Consider the following 20,719-nt stretch of genomic DNA (forward strand, 5'->3'; position numbering starts at 1 on the left):
AATTACCTTAAAAGGCACATTACTAAATAGTGTGTATAGTCTGATCCTAGTCTGATATAGGTATTTTTAAATACCCCATAATTATCTGAATGTTCGTAAAGCCGCAGAAACATCTAGAAAGCTTTATACCAAAACAGTAACAGTTGTTATCTCTCAGATGTAGAATGACACTTTTTCTCTATAGATTCCTGTATTGTCTGAAGGCTTTTGCAGTGAGCATATATATATAACATGAAACAACATATCTATTTCTACTTTGGGGAAAAAGTAGATTTTTCCAACACCACCTTGAATATCACAAAAAGTAAAATGTAGGATTTTGCTGGTGGCGCAATGGTTAAGAATCCGCCTGCCAATGAAGGGGACATGGGTTCGAGCCCTGGTCCAGGAAGATCCCACATGCCGCGGAGCAACTAAGCCTGTGCGCCACAACTACTGAGCCTGCACTCTAGAGCCCGTGAGCCACAACTACTGAAGCCTGCATGCCTAGAGCCTGTGCTCTGCAACAAGATAAGCCACTGCAACGAGAAGGCCACGCACTGTAATGAAGAGTAGCCCCTGCTTGCCGCAACTAGAGAAAGCCCGTGTGCAGCAACGAAGACCCAATGCAGCCAAAAATAAATTTAAAAAATAAATAAATAAAATAAAATAATTTTTAAAAAAAGTAAAATGTAGTCTCAGAAAGGTCTTAACCAAAGTGTCATTAATATGGTTTTTTGTTTTTTTTTTGGTCGTAATTAATCAAGTTCAACTGGTTTTCCCAACAGCCCTCTTCACGCTAGGTATTTCTGGAAAGGTTTTACCTTAGAATCGACCATTTAAAAGTATAAAGTAAAAACAACAAGAACGCTGAGCCCCTCTGGGAGCTTGGGGATGTCATGGATTCCCAAGGCAGGAAGACAGGCAGGCTGTGTGGTCCTTGGGTATCTGTAAGCTGCTGTCTCCCCAGTTCACTTCCACTGGAGGTTAGATAAGGGGGAGGATGAAAAGGAGCTTCCCAGTCAACTGGAAGTGGCTCTTAATAATGTTCTGTGCTGGTATTGAATTAAAAGGCATCTTGGGACTTCCCCGGTTGTCCAATGGTAAAGAATCCACCTACCAATGCGGGAGGTGCGAGTTTGATCCCTGGTCAGGGAACTAAGATCCCACCAGCTGCAGGGCAACTAAGCCCGCGCGCCACAACTACTGAGCCCGCGCCTCAACTAGAGAGCCTGGGTTTTGCAAACTATAGAGCCCACGCACTCTGGAGCCCTCATGCCACAACTACAGAGCCAACGCACTCTGGATCCTGAGCACCACAACTAGAGAGAGAAAACCCTCATGCCACAACTAGAGAGAAGTCCGTGTGCCACAACTAGAGAGAGAGGAGAAAAAAAAAAAAAACGCGCACGCTGCCAACTAGAGAAAAGCCCACACGCCACAACGGAGAACCCACATGCCGCAACTAAGACCAGACACAGCCGAAAACACAAAGGCATCTTGCTTATGACCCAACAGTCAGTTAACTGGGGGAAATGAAAGAGACTTGGAAACAGTGGGAAATGCACACCTACCATCTACTTGGTGATGTTCTGGAATACAAAAGCTAGGAATGATTTAGAAATAAATTGAATGCTCCCTGCTGCTATGCTATGTCTGCTTTGTGTTCTGGCTGGGTTATAAGATTATGTGGGTTAACCTCATTAGTTTGTGCTGCTTCTAACCTACTACCACACATTAGAAATGTGCTATGCAATACTGCTGGGTATGGGTTGTTCATCTAAAAAATTAGTCTTCCCCAGAGTGGGGTCTTTCAAAACAAAAGGACTCAACCTTTTCTACTGCTAAACTTTATGATTTTAAAAATTAACTGCTATGTGTTTAGCTAAGCACAAACTTTTTAATTTCCCCAACTCATAAGATTTCAACTTATTTTTTCAAATAAAAGATATTCTTGACTTCATAAACAAAGGTTATTAATTCCAACTAATTTGAAGAAAGCTTAGCCTGCATTAGTAAAGAGTTTGAAATATATAATATTTGGGGCACTATGTTATCATAATTTTTTATTGGTAAATAGGATAGTATCTGAGGGACTGCCAATTATAAATCCTCATAGTTGAGTTTTATGGGCAAATAGTTTTCTTGGAGTAGAAGAACTCAGCCTATTCTTTCAGCAGGGACATTCCTTTTATAATATGTTGCTAATGTTGCTAATTTAAACACTCCACTTGGCTTTCAAAAATAATGAAAATATGAAGCTTTATCTCAATTGACTGTTGGTGCTATTCCTCAATTAATATGACTTTAATTTGGTTCTTTTAGTTATGGTCATTATTTTCATGCCTCTATGTTCTAACGGAACTACTCTTGAAACCAAATTTTATTGTAGGTTCATCACTAAACTTTTTAAGTAGAAATAAATTCTTTTTAGGATACAAATATTATATTCATGTTTCTTTTGAATTTAGCATAAATTGTTCATTGATTTATTGATTCAGCAAATAATTTTTAGCATATTCTGTGTCTTATGAGCCATTCTGGTTACTGACTGAATTTTATTTAAACTGGAATTTATTTTCCCATATTTTTCTCTTTGCCAGAAAAAGCATCAGATATACCTGTCTAAGATATATCTGACGATATATATCTGACTTTTGCTGATTTTTTTCCACATTTCTTTTCCTGAAAGTTTGTGGCTGATCTGAAATGCTTGTGGACTAAAAGTCAAAAAACTGGGGGAAAAAAAAATGAACAGAACTTTTCTGGAAAGCAAAATGCCTCTTCCACAGACATATGCAGATGCTCAGATGGTATGTATAATGCGAGATGCAGAAGTACTGAATGGACTGACTAAAAGCTGAGGAGTTTAAATTTATTGTTATAACCCTTTAAGATTTCTACATCTTTAACACAATTTCCCTATTGATAAGTTAACAAATTTTTCAGGTTCTCATAAATGTCCCCACCCACACACACACAAAAACTTACTGAAAATGATTTAAATGGTAAAATGGTAAATTTTGTTATATGTATTTTACCACAAGTAATTTTTTAAAAAAAAATACGTATAATATAAGGAGAATCAGTAATTATAATTAACACTTACATCCTTTAATCCTTAAGGGCAAGAGTGACAAGTTGTGGCAGAACAACGACAGGAACAGGTTATCACATCAGGAGAGTCAGGGATAGAGCACCCAGCCTTAAGACACTGTAATGTGTCACAAACTCAGACAACAGAACCTCAATCTTCATCCCGAGGCAAGGGCTTCAATTACCCCTTCTTATCAAAGTTTACCTTTCTAAGTCTCAAGCACGGCACCTTTCACTTATTTTGAAAACAGCAAAAGCAAAATGCACATTCCTTTTAGTTTTGTTAGCCATAATCAAATACATTCTTAGGGAAGGAAAAATTAGTATAAAATATAATACGTTGAGTTTAAAACACTTGACAGTGAACAAAGAGATCTAGAGATGGTAGAATGAGTTACTGTCATTATAAGTCCCCTTTAACAGAGGCACAGAGAGGTTAAGTAACCCACTAAAGGTTACAAAGCCAATGAGTGGTACAAACAGGATTCAGAGTTCACACTGTTAACCACCCACCATATTATCTCTTGCTAGAGATTGACAAGGTAAATATATAGAGAAGCAGTGGTGCTAGGATTTTGGGGGGCTTGGAGGGTTTGCGGAATATAAGTACCTAAGAGGAAAAGCTCCTCAAGAACGCAAGATCTTAAACCCTGGAGCCCCTGACTTTGTGAGAAGTCCGTGAGAAGTAGTACTGATTTTAAGTCGAGCTGAAAGGAGAGTTCAGACCTCCTCTCAAAGCACGACGGCATCATTTCTATTCTATAAAATGGAACCATCCCAGCCTACAACTTCTTGCCTAAAATAGTACATGCTGTTCTCCACATTTGTGTTGTCGAAATATTTTTAACTGTAATGTGAATACACACTTCCCAGCAGAAAAGTGAAAGAATGGGACCAAAATGACTTAGGGAAAGGTGCCAAAATTAATTTGCCAGCCATTCAACCATCAGTCAAAGGCAAAGCATTTCCTGACGCAGCAACTTCTCCTCTGGCTGTCACATCAAACTCCCGCTGCTTCAGAAGAGCACCTAGCAAAGATGAGCAGGTGATGTGCTCTGGGTCCTTATTCATCAAACACTCGCAGATCTTCAGTGAGAAAAGAGATCTGAGCCGTGGGGCTCGCTCGTCCACACTTCTCATGGTCTTATTTATCTGCCCTTCATTATCTAACTTTTCAACCAGTCTAGTTCAATCCCTTAAGTAAACAGTTGTACACCAATCTGGGGGCCGATGGCTCCGCCACCAAAGGCACCATCAAACTGGAAACATCAGCCTTGGCTCTGGGGGAAGTAACACCTTCTTGCTCCCAGATTTTGCATGTGTTACTAACGGTGGGTCAGTAATGACACCTTTTATATTTTATGCTTTCTCTGATTAGGGTGAAACTGTGTTTCTCTAACGCTAACAGCCCAGTGAATGTGAAAAATCAACCATCCCAGCTGCGGTATGTTATAGTCACTGTGATTTCTGTTTCCAGCAGAGTCTGAATAACTGTGTTGATTACAACCAAATAATTTTGCAGAAGTCCATCCCTACCTCCAGAGTCGTATAAATAATTCCAAAGACTATCATATACCAATCCTTATTTAATTGAAAACAAGTACATTGTTTTAATCCAAATATACGTTATGTTGTGCACATCAAATATAAGGAACTAAGAGAAAATTATAAAAATCAATAACCATTATGTTAATAGCTGCAATAAGAAGAGGTGAGTTGTAACATACATACCAGCATTGCCCAAAACTGGTAGCAGAAGACTATTTATTGTAATAGCAGGTATTTATTACATTTATGATTTTTAAAAAATCTATCCAAATTCTCAATATTCTTGCTCTAAAGGATGTATAGTTTTAAATCATAAGTCCTTAATTAGAATGAATTAGCTACATCTGAATGAATATTTATACATATAAATTACACAATACATTGTCACTGTCCTTTGTAATGTGACAGTCTGAAACAGAGCGCACTGACAGGAACTGGCCAACGTATCTGAGATTCCACAAAAACATATTTACGCCCACAAAAAACAGAGAACACCCACAGAATGTGTCAAGCTCTTAATTACAGTAATAAACATGGAATCAGCATTGATGGGCTCTAGGGTGATGAGCGTATGGGCTGGTCACTAAAATGAGTGGGGTCCTTTATCCCCACCCCTCAACGGCATGCTCTGCCACTGGGAAAAATCTGATTCAATGTTGCATCTAATCATTTCTTGCTGGAAAGAACAATGCTAAGGACAACTGATTGTTAAGAAGACTTTATCACAGACCCAGTTCCTGGATTCTCTCTCTCCTCCTTTATTTCCCTCTATGTTCCAATGTTAACAAACTTGCCGCAGTTTTTACCAGTGGGCATGCGGCTCTTTCTCCCTCTCTTCCTCGCCTCAACATAAAGTCGTAGAATTAAAAAACAAAACGTTTGAGTCTTGCTAGCTTAGCTCCTCACGAGTGCCAGAACAGAGAAAGCCTCGCTGCACAGCTTTCTGGGGGGTGGAGGAAACTGGTGATAAAGTTGAAAACAAAGGAAAGAAACAGAAGAGATGCAAAACCAACAGTGATTTGCACCTTTTCAGAATGTATCTCTTCTCTGTGCCAAATTGCATATCAACGCTGTCCTTCTTGGATGTGGACTCAGGTCGGCTGTCCTTCCGAGAACAGCACTGGATTTCAGGGACCCCATAACGATTTGGCATTCCACAATTATGGCCTATTTCAGATCGTATTTTCCAGAATGTGAGAATAGAACGAAAGGATCTCAGATTTTTCCAAAGGCTTTGGGACAATGTCAATTAAAACACATTACTTGGAATTTGATGGAATGCAAGATAACTGGTTGCTTCAGCACTGAACGAATAAATAAACAACTCCAGAGATTAATTCTGGGGTGGACTTCCACTGAATCTCTTAATCCCAGACTAGTGGGCTGCAGGCTATCAAATGAGATTTCTTCCATCAAGCATTATGAAAAAAAACATCAGCCCACATGAAGTGTTCAGAGCGAGAGCAACAGACCACACCACGTGCAAAAGAGTTAGCAGACAGGGTATTTTCCCCCCTGCTATGTTACCCCAACTTAGATTACTTCTGAAAACACAGAATGCCAGAGGAATTGAAGTTAAAGGAAGAGTTAACAGAAAGAGTGATATGAGAACTTTTAAAAATAATTATCATTTATAAATTATTTCAGAAAGTGTAGCCTATGTGGCAGGAAATCGGTATTTTAATACGTAGGTAGGTTGTTCTACCCTTTTCTTTTTTCCTCTCCAATGTAGAAAAGGTATTTATGCTTAAGTGTGGCCAGGCCTTTTTAAAGATGGGTCTATTCACTATCTGTCCAAATAGGACTTGGTTTTGCCATCTTGATAATAGTTAAGAACATCCTCACTTGTGCTTCAAATAATAAGGTTCTTAAAATACTACTAAAAATAATTCTCATCTGGGTAGGGCAAGCAGCAAGTAAGTGTTCTCAAGCAGACGCCTGCCAAGCAATCCTCAGGAGAACAATTCAGTCCCTGGCAGGCAGGATTTTCCAGAACAGAGCTTCTCAACCCATCTGGGGTGAGAGACCAGGGTTTTACTTTTATTTCTAGTATCCATCGTTTTGCAGACTCAAACTTCTGCAAAATCTAACAGAAATGATTTCCAAAAAAAAAAAAGAATAGACAAGACATGCAAAATACAAGTCCAAAATTTCTATCATTAGATTCAACCAATATATAATTAATCTGGCAAATTGCTCTAAAAGTTCCTAAGCATTCCTCTCATTTTCCGTACTTGCCACTTCGTGGACGAGTAGCAAACAGTTCATGGCACCCATCCACAGACTGCATTTGCAGTTGTGCTGGTCCTACTCTATCTTGCAAACCTTACTTCTCACAATTTCCCCCAAATTCCAGTAAAGTAGGATTATCCCCAACTAAGATTTCCCAAAGTAGCCTCGACAGAACTCACTAACAGGTGTCACCTTGAACATAAGAGAGGGAAGAGGGAGTCTATGGTGTCCCCATTAAAATATAGGTTTTTTGAAGGCAGAAAAATTCACCGGAGTCTCCAGAGTTTGGAACAGTGCATGGAACATAGCAGTAGCTCAATATTTGCTGAATGGATGAAACACATTTGGGAAGTGCTGGATTTCACAAAGTCAAACTGGGGAGTTTTTTAGTGCAACTCAAAAGTATTTCACATGTTACTACGAATTGTAAATCTCCAAAGGGAAAACATGGTACTAAGTCACAGAATCCTTTATTTCAAGGAGCAGCTCATGGAGACCAGCAATGCTATTCTAAAAACTTCCTCCCTCTGATCTCCCCACCACTTCGTTTCCCTGATCCTACTGTCAGAAATCTCTCTGTGGCAATTTTCAGCTGTCAAGATCCAACTCTACCTGTAAGTTCCCATCGTATGCCACCTCGTCTGTGAGGACTTTCCTCATCTCCCCAAATTGATGTGCTCTGCCCTGCCTTAATGGGAACACAAATCATGCCCACCTCTGGTGAGCTTGGGACGGCTAAAAGAGATAATGGATAAAGAATGCTTAGAACATTCCCTGGTTGGCAGTACGCACTCAGTATGCGTTAGTTGTCATTAGCTACCGTCATAGTATCTGAGTCTTCTAACATCTGACAAGAACTATAATAAAGTGGAATTCTGGAACACGAGACCCTCCCTTAGGCATTCAACTTTGAATCTTCTAGAACAAGCAGCATACTACCTTATGAGGTGCTTATAAGAGGTGCTTAATTAATATTTGTTGAATTGAACTCAGCAAGAAAAAACTGGAGAAAGAGACACAAAGAAACGAGCACAATTTTTCCAGGCATCTAATCACAAGTCAGTGCTGATAGCTTCATAGCATTTAGTGTTGACCATGAAAGGAACCAATTTCTGCCCCCCGAATGCTGAAAAATTCTGCATTCTTGGCATCTCATAGGGAACGTGTAGAGTCGGGTGATTTTTAAACTTCCCAGAACACTTCCTACTGAGCAGTACATTTCTGGGAAACTTTGTCATCACAGAACATCTTGGGCTACTTAGCAAGTGGCTTATGGTTTTCTAAATTCTATATCCAATACCTTGGAGACTTGAATTTGAAAGAAGGGACTCTCAGGAACTGCTGTATTTGCCAATCTAACAGAGGTCCTACCTCTTACTAGCTAGGAGTCCCACCGCACTCCCTGCAGAAAGGAGCCCCCTTTGCTCCGTCTCATGACTATGCTCTCTTTCCCATGTGACCTAGCCCTCTATCTTCTGGACTGCACTCTTTTGAATTCCAATGTAGGGTCAAACAACAATTCAACAGGAAATAGACTGAGCCCAGCAAAGGCTGCATTTGGCAATTCCATTACTCCTAAATTCTAAAATTGAGACCCAAAACAACTGTTTGCTATTAACTAATTAAGAACTGGGAGAAAAAGAAAGGAGTTAGATAGAAAAGCATTTGAATCAGCCCGGGAATTATGAGGTTTCTTTTAATAAGACAAACCATTAGAGAATTACCTAAGCGTTTGCAAAATCTTCAATATTTTGGGCAGTTTGGGGAGAATCCCACTGCATCCACTGAAGTTAACACAGGATAGTTTCTCACCAGTGGGCATGTCTAAGGCTGTGAGTCCAGTGCTCCCCAAACTCTGAAGAGCATGTAAATCACCCAAGGGTGTTAGTAAAATGTGCTTTCTGTAGTCCTGGGGTGGGGTCTAAGATTCTGCATTTCTAACAAGCTCCCAGGCAACAGGAATACTCCCCGAACATGGACCACACGTACAGTAGCAAAGGTATTCCCAAAGAGAGTGAAGAACACGGAACAAGTATTCTCTTTGAGGACCAGAGAATCAATCATGGCCCAAAGGATTTGAATAAGAGATGCAAAAGGATGCTTTCTACGAGTATCACTAACTATTGGAGTCAGTTACAGAGAAAGCCTATAGATAATTAAGCACAAGATGGGTATCTCAGTGTTTGGGTTGCTGTGCTAATTAGTCTAAACAATATTTCAGGGATCCAGATTTATCTACCCAGTTTCTCTCCATTGATCCAATGACCCCAATAATAACTTAGTCTCCCCTTCAATGTGGGCTGTGTAAAGAGAGAACAATGACACAGCTATATTTAATTCAATTAAAGTTTCAGAAAATGGCTATTTGTATCCTTAATTTCTATTTAACTTTTCCATTTTAGGACACAGTGTTGAGTGTGAGGACAAAAATGTTTGCCAACTCAGTCCTGTTTTAGTGACAGCAGATTCTGGATACTTATGTCTCGTATCGCTGTACAATACGGACTAATAAAGTCGAGCCAAAGAGACTAGATTTCATTTCAGAGCAAAGGGTTTCAGCCATCAACTTTTGCTTTCTGGCTGAACAGAGCCAGTCAAGCCGCGAGCATAAATTCTGCTAGTTTTAGGTATCAGGGTGATTGGGAAGCCACATGGGTAGTGAGCCAGGCACCCAAGGTAGAGGCACCCGCTTTATTGTGTATTCGCTGTTACCTGGAAAAATCTCTTGCCGGCTAGAGAATATTTCCACAGGAAGTTAGAAATGACTTGAGATTCCCCTCTGTGGCTTCCTGGAGTGGATTTTAGGCCTCCTCAAAATGACATTTGGTTCAGAGACTGAAAGGGGACAGCTTATAAATTGCTGAGGTATTTAGCTGGCCTTAGCAGTTTCTTTTTAAGAGGGGCCATGATCCTGAGTGCAGCAGCAATGTAGGAAGCACCAAAGCACATGCAGCCTCTGGGTTCAACTCCCAGCCTCACTGAACGTCCCTGGGCCAGTTGTATAACCTCTCCAAGCCTCAATCCCCTCACCTGCAAAATGACAGCGACAATAGTACCTACTTCCTAGGAAGACAGATGAAATGAGGTGATCTGTGTAAAACACCTAACATAGTGCCTGGCAAATACCTAATGTTTTCTGAGTGCCTCCTGTGTGATAGGTGCGTGATAGGGGCTTTGGCGGCTTAATCATACTAAGAGGTGGCACTTACTGAGTGTGTACCCTGGAGATGCTCTAGAAATGCTCTATCATAAATAATGAGTGTTGGTGATGGCGATGGTGATGGCGATTATGAAGACATCTCTACCACTCGCACAAGGGAACACAGCCAGTTAGACGTTGGGCCAGTGATTCGTGGCTTCCTATTGCTTAGTTGCTACTGGAAAAACCTGGAACATCACTAATCAACAAATGATCCTCTGGACTGAGGAGAAAAACTGAGTACCTTGAATTTATCCCCAAAAGACAGCAGTGTTCCCTGGAGGTCCTCTCTCCCCCTCCCCTTCCCTAGTGGCCAGCAAGTTCACTCTGAATAGATAGGATGATAAGAGAGAAGTTAGGTATTTGGAGGAACTGACTGTCTCCCCAAATAGGAGAAAGGTCATACGTGGATATAAAGACCCAGCCTGGTCTCCTGAAAGGAGCCCTGAGACAAAACAACTCTGATGGGTAGACTGGATTAGCTACTTCCAATTTCTGGGCTTGACTCTTGCCTACATCCTTCCAGTGGACTCACTAGATTCTACTTTCATCTTTCATCCTCCTTCCTAGCAAATGGCTTTCCTCTTTGTTTGCCAGGTATCAGTTCAGACTGATTCTGAACTGATAACCTGGCACATCCCTGGTCCACCAGAAAGGCGTGCTAATACCCTGATGCTTGTTCAAACATTACTTTTAAAAGTACTTGTTTAACTCGTATTTGGAGTAGAGGCTGAGTGCTGGGTGGGGATGAAAGGGAGAAGAATGACCACAGGTCAGAGCCCTCTATTGCCCTCAGCAATTCAATCCTGGCCCCAATTTTGCATACTCCCCTCAGCAAAAGAAAAGCCTTGCAATTAAGTGGATGTGACTTTTTAGAAGGCAAATTAGAAGATATCTGTTGTTACTTGAACGTGGAGTAACATGTTCAAGGGAACTCATTCCTCCTATCCCCAAGAGTTTCCCTAAGTATCCCTTCCAACCACAAACTGTATGCCTCCTGAGAAGAGTTCTGGAAGGCACATTTCCTCCTTCTTGTTGCATTTCTTGGAAGATTTTAGGCCTTGTTATAGTTCAGTATTCCCAGAAAACTGCCAGGATGGTATCCTACAGTTGGTTTAAGATGAGAAGAGAAGAGAAGACGCGTGATAATCCTGCTTGGTCAAGGAGAGGTCTCTCTGTTCCTGTGCCCATTGGTTCTATGAGCAAGTTCAAGCCCACAGTACATATCAATCCTCCAGGCAGGATCCGGGAGGTCACTACGCTCTCTGAGTTCTCCACAGGTAACACAGCCCAGCACACAGCTGTTCTCCTTCCAGGCACTGCCACTGCAGGGCTCTGTCCTGGGCAGGGCTGCATTTGCTGGCTGGACATTCATTACGTATGGAAAAGAACAGCCAGCAAGTCTCCATTCACTGAGAGGCCTGGGAAAAGCCAGACAGGTGCATCCAGGTTTCACCTGTACATGCAGGTAAAATCTTCTAGCTGTGGGGGTAAGGGACAGGAAGGTTGAGGGACCCAGTGTCACTTAGGCTGATGAACAGTGCTGCTGCCCTAGAAAATGTACTCAGGCAGAAGATTCTACTAATTCTGTATCTCACCACAGAGTTCCAGGGACCTCCCCCAATATCAGTCATTTACAAAGATTTTGGCAACACGAAATTATATGTAATTTACACCACCCTAGAGAGTGGCTTTAGATTAGGTTCATCCCTCTGTGTTCTCCCATCAGTGACCCAATCCTAATCCAGTGTCAGATCTCATCACAAATAGAAACCCAAACAGTACCACCAACCCCTAAGGAATAAGAAGGGAGTGACGTACCATCATGTACTGGTAATCTTTCCAACAATCTGCTAGGCTCTTCCACTTTTTACTGTGGGTGGATATGAAGCTCAGAAAGCTTGGGCAAGCAGTGCGAGGTCTTACAACAAATCATGTCCTAATTCAGAGGCTTACAACACACCCCCAACCCCAGCCTTCCGCCCACTGCACGGCTTCACAACTCCCCTCACACTTCACGAGTGAGGGAGAACAGGAAGGGTGAGGCTGTGCTGGCACATCTGAATAACATAGTGTTCCATGGATATATCTGGACAGGGGGACACCATCCAAGATCTTTGGATGATCAAGTCTAATACCTAATCCAAATTCTGAAAGAGGTACCAAATATTCCTCTTTCACTGATTTTTTCCTCACTAGTCCATTTACGGAGAAGAAAAAATACCCAACCATTAAGATAAATGGCCTTCTCACTGCCAAACTTTAGCTGAAACAGGAAACCAATAGAAACTCCTTAAGAAATGATATTTATTTTGTCAGTCTAGGAAAAAAAGGAGAAACTAATTAAATCCATTGTCCTAAAAAGCAACACCATAAATATGGAGGCTAGGCATAAACATAGACTTCTCTTTGCAGGCTGACCACAACAAAGAGCTTTTGCACCCCCAGGTCAGTGGGCATAGAGCTGTATGTTAGTTTTTGGTGGGCAGAGATACTCTACCTGCTGACACGGTATGGGGGAAAGGGAGGAAGTGATCTCTCTCACTTATATAATGTCAATTCATTCCATCCGCTTCCCAGCCTACTTCCCATCCCCTAGTGTACACAAAACACAGCATCAAGGCAGGCAGGACACCCGTATTTCTTAGTACTTGAAACCCTAATCAGTGGGCCTGCATCAGTCTCGCTACCGTGGGATACATGTGGCAGCTGATAAAAACTACAAAAATTACACCCAGTTGAAAGGTTTTATTGCATGCCATTTTTCAAGATGGCAGGTGGATGCCTAAAATTGATCTCAGCCTCATTTTACAGGTGTCCCAAAGTTTCTCTAAATCAGCCAAATGAGTCTGAAGTGGAAACGGCCACCTCCCATTGTTCTACCAGGAGATGCGCAGGATTCCACAGTAATGCAGCTCGCCAGGTTATGTTATTCATAGTCTCTGATGAAAAGGTGGATTACTTCAAACTCACCCCAAAGAGAGTGATGATTGAATACACTAAAAGGACATGATGATGATGACACTGCCTTAGAGGCAATATTCTCCCTGGTCCAGCTATAAAGGACAAACGCAGAATATTGTTTCTAAAGTGAAATCTGGTTTTCGGGCTCTGGATAAAATAGAACAAGGACACTCCACCCTGTGTCCTTCCTTGATTGCATCTATTAAACCTGGACAAAATGCACGGAGCAGCTATTTGAAGTCTCTGAGACAAACGGTAGCAAACAGATTAGGGAAAATGACCAGAATTGGAAGTCCCACCAAATCCGCAGTGAGTTTACCATTGTTTTTGCTCTGGTATCCTCTAACCTGACTTTGAGGAAGCCCAGAAGCTGTAAATGAAGACGAGAATGTGGAAAGACAAAGCCCCAAGAGAAGCTCTCATTCTGGCTCGAAGACCGGTAGAGGCGATTCCTAACACTCAGAGAGAATGGGGACATCATGGTTTGGGTTCTTTTTGCTTTTCTTCTCTTTTCTTGCATCTCCACCCCTAAGACACCCAGTGCCGGCAGTAGCAGCAGTGGCAATGGGAGATAAAAGGAGGTAGGAGAAACTTTTCTGGCAAGAGGGTCTGAGGTCCAAAGATAGTGAGGCAAAGCCCTATTGTTCTTTGTCTCTCTTCATCCTCCCACTGGTTTGCCCAGGTGAGGACACAGTAGCAGAAAGTGTATAACAAACCAGGGTAGCTAAAGCCCTAGCTTTCTGGTCAGAGGATAGAAAGGAAAACTCCATGGAAGCTCAAATTCCCCTGGAGATCACAGAGAAAGAGGACTTAAGAAAGGAGTCCCTCACAATTACTTACGAACTCCTGGGCTCACCCCGAGCTGTGCAAGGATGAAACTGACCCTACACAGCATATATAGATTTTGAGGACTAAAGCATAATATGAACTGTCACCCAGTTTGAGATTGACGTGGGACAGGTCCAAACAGCACTGCCAATGTTTTGAAAATTCAACTCATATTGGAATTACAACCCATAGAAGCTTGGCCACAATTTCAGTCTAAAATAAAACAGGTCATTACATGCCACAATAAAATTATCAGTGTGTTTGCAAGTTTTAAACAAGACCCAGAATTTCATAATAACAAAACAAAGTGTCGAGAATACAATAAAAAAAGTACTTGGCATATGAATAACTAAAAAAAAGAATCTCAACTTGCATACAATGCCTACATGGCACAAACATTAGAATTATCTAACAAGAGCCTAAAGTAGCTATTATAAAATGTTCCAATAACTAAGAGAGAACACTTTTGTAAAGAATTAAAAGACAGAAAGCCTTAGTAAAGAATCAAGATAAAAATAATTATGTGAAAATTCTAGAATTGAAAAATATAATAACTAGCACACTCAGGGGACAGGCTCAATAACAGGATGGAGATGAAAAAGGAAAGAAGCAATAAACCTGCAGCTAGATCAATATAAATTGTACAAGTTGAACAACAAAGAAAAAATATTGAAAAAAAATGAATAGAGCCTCAGGGCCCTGTGGTATATTCAAAAGTCCCACATTTGTGTCATAGGAATTCCAGAAGGAGAGGAGAAAGAGAATGGTACAGAAAATATATATGAGGAAATAATGAATGGAAACTTCCCAAATTCTATCAAAGACAAACCTAGAGATTCAAGAATCTCAGGTCCAGCAGAATAAACCCAAAGAAATAATGCTTAAACTCAGTGTAATCAGATGAGAGAAAACTAAAGTCAAAAAGAAAATCTTGAAAGTAACCAGAGAAAAGTGACTCAGTACTTATAGGTTAACAATTCAAATGACTATAGACTTCTCACCTGAAACAATGGAGGCAAGAAGGAAGTGAAACAACATACTTAAAGTCCTGAAAGAGAAGATTAGTCAACCCAGAATTCTGTACCCACCAAAAATGTCCTTCAGGAATGAAGATGAAATAAAGACATTCTCAGATGAAGGAAAATTGTATTTGTTGCCAACAGACTGATCTAAAGGAATTGCTAAAGGAAGTTGTTCGGACAGAATGCAAATGATTCCAAGGGGAAAGATGGAACATCAGGAATGAAGAGAGAACAACAGAGATATCAGAATAAATATAAAAGACTATACTTCTCTTGAGTTCTTTAAAATACGTTTGATGCCGGAAAAGAAAAAGTTATAGCATTGTCTGATGCCGTTTTCAACAACACAAGTATAACAAAAAATGGGGAGGGTAAAGAGACCTATAGCATTATGCTGGTGAATCACTGAATCTAAGTAGACTTGGAAAGTTAAGTAGGTACATGACAATCCCAAGGGCAATCAGTTAAAAGACTACATAAAGTTATATAATAAGAAACACTGTAAATGAAATGAAATCTAAAAATATTCAAAATAACCCAAAAGAAAATAAAGAGGAAAGAGGAGAACTAAAACAGAGAAAATCGACAGAAAACAAATAAAATATTAGATATAATCCAAACATATCTATAATTACATTTTACATAAATGGTCTAGTACACCTTTTTTTTTTTTTTTTTTTTTTGTGGTACGCGGGCCTCTCACTGTTGTGGCCTCTCCCATTGCGGAGCACAGGCTCCAGACGCACAGGCTCAGTGGCCATGGCTCACGGGCCCAGCCTCTCCATGTCATGTGGGATCTTCCCGGACCGGGGCACGAACCCGTGTCCCCTGCATCTGCAGGTGGACTCTCAACCACTGCGCCACCAGGGAATCCCCTAGTACACCTTCTAACGAATGGAGATTTACAGAATAATTGTTTTAATTGACCCAACTATAAGTTGGCTATAAGGAAATCACTTAGAATTTAAAGATATATTTTTAGTTTGGTTCAAACAAAAAAATCATGAGAACAGATACATTTTTTTCATGAAAACACTAATCAAAAGAATTATTGGGGCTTCTCTGGTGGCGCAGTGGTTGAGAGTCCGCCTGCCGATGCAGGGGACACGGGTTCGTGCCCCGGTCCGAGAGGATCCCACATGCTGCGGAGCGGCTGGGCCCGTGAGCCATGGCCGCTGAGCCTGCGCGTCCGGAGCCTGTGCTCCACAACGGGAGAGGCCACAACAGTGAGAGGCCTGCGTACCGCAAAAAAAAAAAAAAAAAAAGAAATACTGAGTGGGTCTATTAAATCAGATCTGAAGTCTTCCAGATTTAAGAACAAAGAAAATTGCCAAGGATATTAGGGGCAATATATAATGACAAAAAGTTCAGTTCATCAAGAAAATGCAACAATCCAAACATATATATCCTCAGCAGAGTTTCAAAATTCACAAAGCAAAATTTGATAGAACTAAAATAAACAAATCCATAATTATAGCTGGAGACTCAGCACTCATCTCATTGTCATGGGTAGAACTAGTAGACATAAACTCAGCAAGGGCATAGAACGGAACACCATCCACCAACTGGCCCTAATGAACATTTATAAAACACTCTACCCAACAATATATCAGGATATATATTCTTTTTAAGCTCCCATGGAACATTCACCAAGATAGACTGTATAAAACACACTAACAGGGCTTCCCTGGTGGTGCAGTGGTTAAGAATCCACCTGCCAATGCAGGGGACATAGGTTCAGGCCCTGGTACGGGAAGATCCCACAAGCAACTAAACCCGTGCGCCACAACTACTGAGCCTGTGCTCTAGAGCCCATGCTCTGCAACAAGAGAAGCCACCACAATGACAAGCCCGCACACTGCAACAAAGAGTAGCCCCCGCTCGCCGCAACTAGAGAAAAGCCCATGCGCAGCAACAAAGACCCAATGCATCCAAAAATAAAATAAATAAAATTAAAACACACTAACAAATTTAAAAGAAGTGAAATCATACAAAGTAGGTTCTCTTACCATAATGGAATCAGACCATGAATAAATAATAGATATATAAAAGGAATATCTCTAAATACTTGGAAATTAAGCAACACACATTTAAATAACCCATGGGTCAAAGAAGAAGTCTCAAATGGAATTATAAAATATTTTTAACTAAATGAAAAAGAAAATACAACATTTTAAAAATTGTGGAATGCACCTAAAGCAGTGCTTAGAAGGAAATATATAGCATTAGATGCTTATATTAGAAAAGTATCAAATCAATAACCTAAGCTTCATTTAAGCTAGAAGAGTAAAATAAACCCAAAGTAAGCAGAAAGAAAACAGAAAAATAAAGAAAATAATGCCACCAAAAAACTTTGAAAAGATCAGCAAAATTGACATGTATAAGACTGACAAAAAATGAAAAAAAAAAAGGAAGGGAGGGAGGGAGACACAAATCAAAAAATCAAGGACGAGAGAGAGTTTATCATTACAGACCCTGCAGACATTAGATAGGCAATAATAGAAAACTACAAACAACTTACATACATCAATTGAACAACTCAAATAAATTAGACTAATTCTTAAATTTTTCAAAAACCTCAAACTGCGGCAACTCACTCAGGATTAAATAAATAACCTAAATAGACTTACAGCTATTAAAGAAATTAAATTAGTCTTTAAAAACCTTTGGGAAAATAAATTGAGGCCCAGATCATTTCACTAGTGAATTCTACTAAACATTTAAGGAAAATATAAAACCAATTCTACACAATCACTTCCAGAAAATAGAAGGGAAAGACTTCCCAACTCATTTTATGAAGTCAACTTTACCCTGATACTAAAGCCAGACAAAGACAGTGTAAGAAATCTATAGAACAATATCTACTCACAAACAGACATAAAAAATCTTCACAAACATATCAGCAAATCAAATCTATATATCTACCTATAACTATATATATATATATATATATATATATATATATAGAGAGAGAGAGAGAGAGAGAGAGAGAGAGAGAGAGAGAGAGAGAGGGAAATAGATACAGATATAAATAATCACACTATGACCAAGTGGGGTCTATCTTGGAATGCACAGTGGCTGGTTCAATATTCTCAAATCAGTGTAATCCACCATATTAACAGTGTAAAGAACAAAAACAACATGATTATATGAATTGATGCAGAAGAAGCATTTGGCAAAACTCAAAATCCATTCACAATAAAAACTCTCATCAAATTATTAATAGAAAAGAACTTGCTCAACCTCAGAAGAAGAACATCTACAGAACACCTACAACTAACGTTATACTTCATGGTGAAACAATGAATATTTTCCCCCTAAGAGTAGGAATAAATCAAAGATGTCCACTCTCACTCCACGTATTCCATATCCTGGAAGAAGTGCTAGCCAGTGTAACAGAGTTAAGGATTCAAGGTCAACATAGAGAAATAATGTGCGTTTCTACGTACCACCAATGAACAACTGGAAACTGAATTTTTAGAAAACGCCACTTACAATATCTCCCCCAAAATGTAATACTTACGTATAAATCTAACAAAAATGTACAGAATCCGTTTGCTGAAAACCACAAAACACTGATGAAAGAAGTTAAAGATTATCTAATAAATGGAGAGACCGCGTTCATGGGTTGGAATCCATGTTCATGGATGCCAATGCTCCCCCAAGTTGGTCTATGGGTTTAACATGTTTCAATCAAAAAAGCAGTAGGAGTTTTTGGAGGTATAGAAAAGCTGATCCTAAAATGTATATGAAAAGGCAACAACACTAGAATAGCCAAAGCAACTTTGAAAAAGAACACATTTGGAGGAATCATATTACCTAATGACAATTTTAAGTCACAAAGGATTATTCCCGGATCTTAAAACCCAATGAAATTTATCTGGTTGGATTTTGAACGTACTTGGGGCTGGTAGCTCCTTTCTTCCTTCCATTTTCTCCTCTTTGGAATGGGAATGCCTGTAACTGTTATCTTATGGCTGTCCTACTATTAGAGTTTAGAGGCAGAATACTTGTTTTCTAGTTTTATGGAAACGAGATGCCCTGCAAACACCTTGACTTTAGTCCAGTGAAACTGAATTCAGACTTTTGGCCTCCAGAAAAAGAAGAGAAAAAATCAGTTGTAAGCAACTAAGTTTGTAGTAACTTATTATAGCAGCCAGAGGAAATTAATACATATGGTTTCATTTCTCTTGGGAAGATACCCAGGAGTAGAACTGTTGGGTCATATGGAAACTCTCTATTTAACATTTTGAGAAATCCCCCAAATTTTCAAAGTTAAAAACCTTATCTGGAAAAGACAGTGTTAGAAATTTTCCTTTCTTCCTCTTCTTGGCATTGTTTAACCCTCTGGATTGCACGTCCTCTTACTGATACGACCCCCCGCCCCCGGCCCCGATTGGAAATCTACCATACTGCATTCTGACCCACTTGCGCCCTCCTTCAGAGGCTTGGGACTATCCTTTTGAGCTTTCTTACATCCCCCCTCAGCAAATAGGTCATCATCTCCCTCCCCTGATCCACTGCGGCACTTGACTTGAGCAACAAATTCTCCCACGTGACAAGGCATTATGGTCTAGGGAAAACAACAGTGCCTGGGTCTTTTCCAGACTAAGGCACCATGGAGGGAACGGGTGCAGAGGTAAGAATTTCTCACCTTTGAAAAATGTCTTAATTTTTATAGCATGTAATTTGGCATGGTTGGAGAAACCTAGGATACTACTTTTACAAATATTGCAAAGTGAATTCTGTTCTTAGAAGCTATTGATTTGAATACAAAACTAAGTAGTGTTCATATCTGAGACATTTCTCCAGGGGAAGCAACGTGTAACAGTGGGGAAAGCACTGAGCTAAGAACCCAACGATCTAGCATCATCATGGTCCTTGCTCTATCAAATCCCGTCCAGCATCATCTTCTATTTCCTCTTCTCCTATTTCTTCCTACCCTACAGGGGAGAAAGGGTCAGAAATGCCAGCTTCTCCGCATTAGGCACATTTCCCAAATGATACTCGATACCTGTGTACCAAATGAAAATAGTTTAAGTTAAATGCATAGCTTATAAATTCTAAAGTGCTACGCACACTTAGAGTGCTATGATAACTTTAAAGATCTTGACAAAATATCTCCCTTATCAAACCAATGGTGGTTTCTCACTTTGCACCCCCTAGATATGTAGAATGGCCACCTCAGAGTTCCAGGTTCCTCATCATTATTCTGGGCATAGATTTCTATTTGGTATCACTTTAGGGCAGTGATAACCAAGAGCTTTAATAAGGGAATCTGAGATTTTATTCCTAAGAGTTTAATAGCATTTTGAGATTTTTGCTTGAAAAATCACTGATGGTGGGTAGCACCCATAAAACCTAAGTTAGAAGTTGTAAGGGGGCGGGGGAAAGGCCAGGTGGATGCACTGCTGCGCTCAGAACTGCACTCAATTAATAAAAGGCCAATAATCTCTGAAAGAGCTCATTTTGATGTTGGACCAGAGGCTTGGTCAAGAGGGCTTTCCTTCACATTAGTGACGCTATCCTGCCAGCTGATAAGAGCCAGGGAGAGCGGCAGCTTCTCCTGGGTTTCACACTGAGTCCCGGCCACTGCAGTTCCTGTGGCTCCATCCTTAACAGGCACAGGGCTTTGTATATTATGTAATCTTTCTGTGTTGCTTCCCCTTTGTTCAGTCCTTGCCAAGAGCCAAATAAAAGAATCCATATGTGATTACAGCTATAAAACCAAAAGGAAAATATTAGACAAAAATATAACATTTTGGGGTTTCTAAGTTTGTTTTACCTTTAATGCTAGGCAGACAGTTTACACAAATCATTTTGCTGCAAAGTAAAGAATAATGAATTAAAT

At 40.2% G+C, this 20,719-nt stretch overlaps 1 protein-coding gene across 7 annotated transcripts in view; it reads right to left on the reverse strand.

Annotated features, from left to right (window-relative positions):
* KCNMA1 (potassium calcium-activated channel subfamily M alpha 1) overlaps positions 1-20,719 on the reverse strand; it is a 747,855-nt gene that overhangs the window by 169,743 nt on the left and 557,393 nt on the right. The gene's annotated exons all lie outside the window — the stretch shown is intronic.

The sequence above is a fragment of the Grampus griseus genome (assembly GCF_964374135.1).
Source record: "Grampus griseus genome assembly, chromosome: 16".
NCBI classification, from domain to species: domain Eukaryota; kingdom Metazoa; phylum Chordata; class Mammalia; order Artiodactyla; family Delphinidae; genus Grampus; species Grampus griseus.